This window comes from Sturnira hondurensis, unplaced genomic scaffold (genome assembly GCF_014824575.4).
Source record: "Sturnira hondurensis isolate 20B ecotype Veracruz unplaced genomic scaffold, ASM1482457v3 Scaffold0022136, whole genome shotgun sequence".
In the NCBI taxonomy this organism is placed as follows: Eukaryota; Metazoa; Chordata; class Mammalia; order Chiroptera; family Phyllostomidae; genus Sturnira; species Sturnira hondurensis.
The window spans coordinates 1,830,886-1,836,453 of record NW_028094767.1 but is presented as its reverse complement, the minus strand read 5'-3'; the positions used below and the strand labels follow the sequence as shown (position 1 = coordinate 1,836,453).

The 5,568-nt window shown below is 34.5% G+C and overlaps 1 pseudogene; it reads left to right on the top strand.

The window, feature by feature from the left end:
- Positions 1 to 3,349: 3,349 nt before the first annotated feature.
- LOC118978708 (uncharacterized protein C1orf146 homolog) lies at positions 3,350 to 3,900 on the top strand (annotated as a pseudogene).
- The last annotated feature ends 1,668 nt before the right edge of the window (positions 3,901 to 5,568 follow it).

The following is a 5,568-nucleotide window of genomic DNA, read 5'->3' as shown; positions in this document are numbered from 1 at the left end:
CTCCCTGTTTATTTATGCTTACTAATTGAACTTCTTCCCTGTACCTTCCCCTCCCCGATTCCTCTCTTTCTCCTCCCCACCAAAATCCCTGCATGCGATCTCCATTTCTCTGATTCTGTTCCTGTTCTAGTTGTTTACTTAGTTTTTGTTTTTTGTTGTTTTTCTTTTCTTTTAGGTTTATTTGTTGATAGTAGTGAGTTTGTTGTCATTTTATTGTTCATAGTTTTGATTTTATTTTTCTTAAATAAGATCCTTTAACATTTCATATAATAATGGCTTGGTGGTAATGAATTCCTTTAACTTGACCTTCTCTGGGAAGCACTTTATCTGTCCTTCCATTCTAAATGAAAGCTTTGCTGGATAGATTAATCTTGGATGTAGGTCCTTGTCTTTCATGACTTGGAATACTTCTTTACAGCCCCTTCTTTCTATAAGTTTTTTTCTATAAGCCCCTTCTATAAGTTTTCTTTTGAGAAATCAGCTGATAGTCTTATGGGAACTCTTTTGTAGGTAACTCTTTCCCTTCCTCTTGCTTCTTTTAGGATTCTCTCTTTATCTTTAATCTTGGGTAACTTAATGATGATGTGCTTTGGTGTGTTCCTCTTTGGATCCAACTCTTTGGGACTCTCTGGACTTCCTGAACTTTCTGGAAGTCTATTTCCTTCACCAGATTGGGGAAGGTTTTCTTCAGAATTTGTTCAAATAAGTTTTCAATTTCTTGCTGTTGTTCTTCTCCTTCTGGCACCCCCATAATTCATATCTTAGAACATTTTGGGCTGCCCCAGAGGTTTGTAAGTCTCTCTTCACTTTTTTGAATTCTTATTTCTTCATTCTGTTCCAGTTGGATGTTTACTTTTCCCTTTTGTTTTAAATCATTGCTTTGAATCCTGGTTTCCTTCCTGTCACTGTTGGTTCCCTGAATATTTTGCTTTATTTCATTTTGGGTATCTTTCATTTGTTTTTTTTTTTCATTTTTGGAGCAAGCTCAGTAAGTTCTCTGAGCATTTTGATTACCAGGGCTTTAAATTCTCCATCAGATAGGTTGGTTATCTCCTCATTGCTTAGCTCTCTTTCTGAAGTTTTGCTTTGTTCTTATATTTGGGCCATATTTCTTTGTCTCAGTGCACCAGTCTGGTTGTTCTGGTTGACTTTTTCTTTCATTCCTTGATTGTTGGAGTTCCATGCAGTTTGATTTTTCTGGCACTTCTGGTTGTTTGTTGATTTTAGTTTGGTTGTTATCCTCCTTAGGTTGGTTGAGGAAGTGAAGAGTTTATACCTATATGACTTTATCTTGGCCAGAACTCTGATACCAGTAATTTTTTAAAAGGGAAAACAAGAAAGCTGACTTTTTCCCTCTGAAATAGGCTTTCCATACAATTGTTCATATTTTCGAAAATTTAAAAACTGTTTTTCTAGTACACAAATTTCTGCTCAAATTTAAAAAATTGCAAAGCATCTTTTTTCCTACCAGACAGCTGTTTGCTATTAAAATAATGGACTTTGAAATTCAATCTTTAAAACATGTGCAAATGTGTATATATCTGCAACTTAGGAAAATGTTTTCCCAACACTCTTAACAAAAACCTTTAATGTCTGCTTAATTTTATGTTATTGTAACATTTCAGGTGTCCCTTAAGAGATAGTTTAAGCTTCCAGCTTAAAATAATATTGATTGTGTCCAGCCAAAAATCTGAGGTAGTTTAGTAGTTTCATATTATTTAGTCAAAGCTGACTACTAGGTATTTCTTTATATTTTTGGTCATTTTTTACAGCTTCAATTATTCTTTAATAATTATGAAATGTTTCATTATCAATTGAAAAATTCACATTTTCATTTGAAATAGAAGTTTTTGAATCACTTAATAATTTTAATTTGACTAGGGAGTCAACAGATATTTAATCAGAATCACATTTTTTATCATCTGTTGCTTAAGGTCTATCACTTCACTCCTTTATTAAACATTCTGGAATGCCTGTGAGGGGACATACATTATGCTAGATGGTAGGTTCACAGAGATAACGAGAAATAGTCCTTGTTTCTAAGAAGCTGAGAGTAAATTATAGCAATACTTGCTGTATTGTAAGTGCTATAATAAGTATCTGCAGAAGATGTAACTGGAGTTCAGGGGGAGCAGAATGAGGGTATTTAGGGCTGTCTGGATATAAAAGTAACGACATACTTCTAAGAAAATGTGACAGAATCTGATATTTGGAAGCTGAATATAGAAATTTTTGTTATGGCTAAAGGCTAAATTCAGAGTAATGTCTTCCATGCTAGAAGAAGTGTTTACAATTAACACAAGTATTTGTTTAGATCTGGGTACCCTTCCTCCAGACTTCTCTTGATTCGTTTTCCTGTTTGATCATATAATTTTTTTGCAGCAGGATTACCTGATAGATTATTAAAACATAGATTGCTGACTCCCCCCACCCCAAGTTTCTGATTCAGTGTGTATGGGTGGATATCAACAATTTGCATTTTTAAGTTCCCAGGTTATGCTGATGCCACCGCTCCATGGACCATACATGACCGAATATCAGAATCAGCGGGGCATGTTTTAAAAATATGGACTCTTGAGGTCTATTCCCAGAGATTCAAATTTAGATGAACTTGGGTGGGAATAAAGAATTTATTTATATATAAGATTTTATTTATTTATCTTTAGAGGGGAAGGAGAGAGGGAGAGAAACATCAATGTATGGTTGCCTCTAGTGTATCCCCTGCTGGGAACTGGCCTGCAGGGAACTGGCCTGCAACCCAGGCATGTGCCCTGACTGGGAATCAAACTGAGATCTTCTGGTTTGCAGGCCTGTTCCATGGACCATACATGACCGAATATCAGAATCAGCGGGGCATGTTTTAAAAATATGGACTCTTGAGGTCTATTCCCAGAGATTCAAATTTAGATGAACTTGGGTGGGAATAAAGAATTTATTTATATATAAGATTTTATTTATTTATCTTTAGAGGGGAAAGAGAGAGGGAGAGAAACATCAATGTATGGTTGCCTCTAGTGTATCCCCTGCTGGGAACTGGCCCCTGCCAGGAACTGGCCTGCAACCCAGGCATGTGCCCTGACTGGGAATCAAACTGAGATCTTCTGGTTTGCAGGCCTGTGCTCAATCCACTGAGCTACACCAGCCAGTGCAAAAATTTATATTTTTAATATATTTTCCTAGTTGATTCTAATATATTAAAGATTATCAATAAAGTTTGTGATCCATAGACATAATCCAGTTCTCTTGTTTTACAAATGATGAACTTGAGATGTAGAAAAGTTATGAAGCTTGGAAGCGACTGAGCTGGCATATTGTGAAACCATCATAGGTTGGGTTAATCCAAAGACAGATGGCTGAAAGTATTGGGGAAAAAATAAAACCACTATTATTATTAGTGCATCTCCTAAGACTTGTGAAATTGCAGCTGCCCTAGAAAATTGAAGCCACAAGATTTGCTATTCAGATTCAGTGAAGAATGGATCAATTATTTTTCCTTGTACTGGATTTGTATTTTAATTGGTGGATGCTAAAGAATGCTTTATGTCAGCTGAAGAAATATTTCTACCCAAAATTGAGAAGTTTATTAACATTCACCAAAATGTTTTTCTAGTTCTGTCTTCTGTCTTCCATGGGCTCGAGGAATGGAAACTTATATTCAAGATTCACCAGAGATTCCTGGGTAGTAACTTATAGATACTTTCAGTACACAACACAGTAAATGCTATTAATTTTATGTTCACTATAATCAAGATCAACATGAAACCATATAGCCAAGATCAACATCAAACCAAGATAGCATCTGCTACAGAATGAGAATAACTAGCTTATATTATTGATCAAAGTTTTGTTTGGATAACATTTCAAAAGGTAAAACTCAGTGATTCATTTAACCCAAATTAGAGTATCAAGTATAAATGTTTTGGAAGAATATTAAAATAATTAGACCAGTTGAATTATAGTGTTCAATGTTCAATATTCAAATATATATTTACTATAGTGATTTTTAATATTTAAAAATGACATATATACAGTTAAATGTAAAATGAGAAGAAATGTTATGAGAATTGATCAAAATTATATAACTAAAAAGGAGCAGAGTAAGCTCTCTTTTCCACTATACCTCATTTTTTCCCTTTAAGAAACTGTAATAAGATTCCATTATCTACTGAATCAAATCAATAGTTTTACTGTGACATTCAGTGTTGTCCAAAGTCTCTAACTTATAATATATTGTCCCAATAATTAGACTTCAGTACTAGTAAGCCAGCCCTAAATCAAGGAACATGAAAAAAAAATCTACTATAGTCTATGAGAGGAAGTGGGTGAATTCAGATTTGAATAACACTCAATCTCTCTTTCAAGGTACTTCCAGACAAGTAGCAGACACCACATTCTGAAACATGCTCAATTATACATTCACACATGATATTAATAGACAGATTTATAGTAAGTGCTATTAGAAAAGTATAAAATATCAGATAAGCTTCAGCATTATGAAACAGATACTTGTACAAATCTATTTTCCAGACACTGTGATAGATTTCTAGAGATGCAAAAAATATTGACTTAGTTTTTTTACTAAGGAAATCATAACACAGCTATGTTAAAAACAACCAACTTTATACTGTAAAATAGCTAATCTACAAAAATGTCATGAATAAAATACTCTCAGAAGAGAAATGGGAGCAATTAATTCAGCAAGACTATGTGGAAATGTTCACAGAAGAAAGTGGTAGAAAGGGAATTTACACTTTTGTACATGAGTTTTGTTTAGATTTGGGTACTCTTCCTTTAATCTTCCCTCCTGGTTAGTCTTTACTTTGTCAGGTGAAGAGGAGGGCGCAGCAAAAACGTAAAGGGGAACCTGCCACATGGACTTTTCAAAACCAGGTAATGGACTGGCAGGGCCAGAACACAAAGCATGTGGACTTAGGATGGTATTCATAAAGGTGAATTTGACCTGGGCTTTGAAGGATACATAGAGTTGGGTACATAATACTAACTTTTGCATATGTTATTAATTAGACTCTTTTTATAACTTTTCACCCTTTCTTTCCAAACTACAGAAAATTTTACCCATTCCCCATGTTCAAATCAAGATCCTTAAAAATTCCTACAATGGTATTTTTCAATCCTGTATGAGCATCATCATTATGTCTTCAAAAAATTAAGACATAAATGCTTTTTTAAGCATTATGTCCTTTAAAAAATTACAGGAGGCCTGGCCCCACTTAGGTGGTTTTGATTATGGAGATATCTATTCAGGATGCCTGATGGCAGAACCCTGAAATTGCTGATTGGTGGATTTTCATAGTTTATTCTAATCAGAACCATTGGCCTGACAAGTGTCAAAACCTAGAATGAGTTAAACATACAATTGCTGAATCGAACTCTTCTTTGTGATCTAAGTACTTAAACAAGGTCTCTTCACAATTTCTTTATACCAGGAAGATATTTTTAATGTACATATTTACTCTGAGATCTTAATAAGTCAAATCGGGAAAGATTCCTCATGTCCATACACATACTTTAATCAAGAAATGTCATCCCATGCCTCGGCCAGTGTGG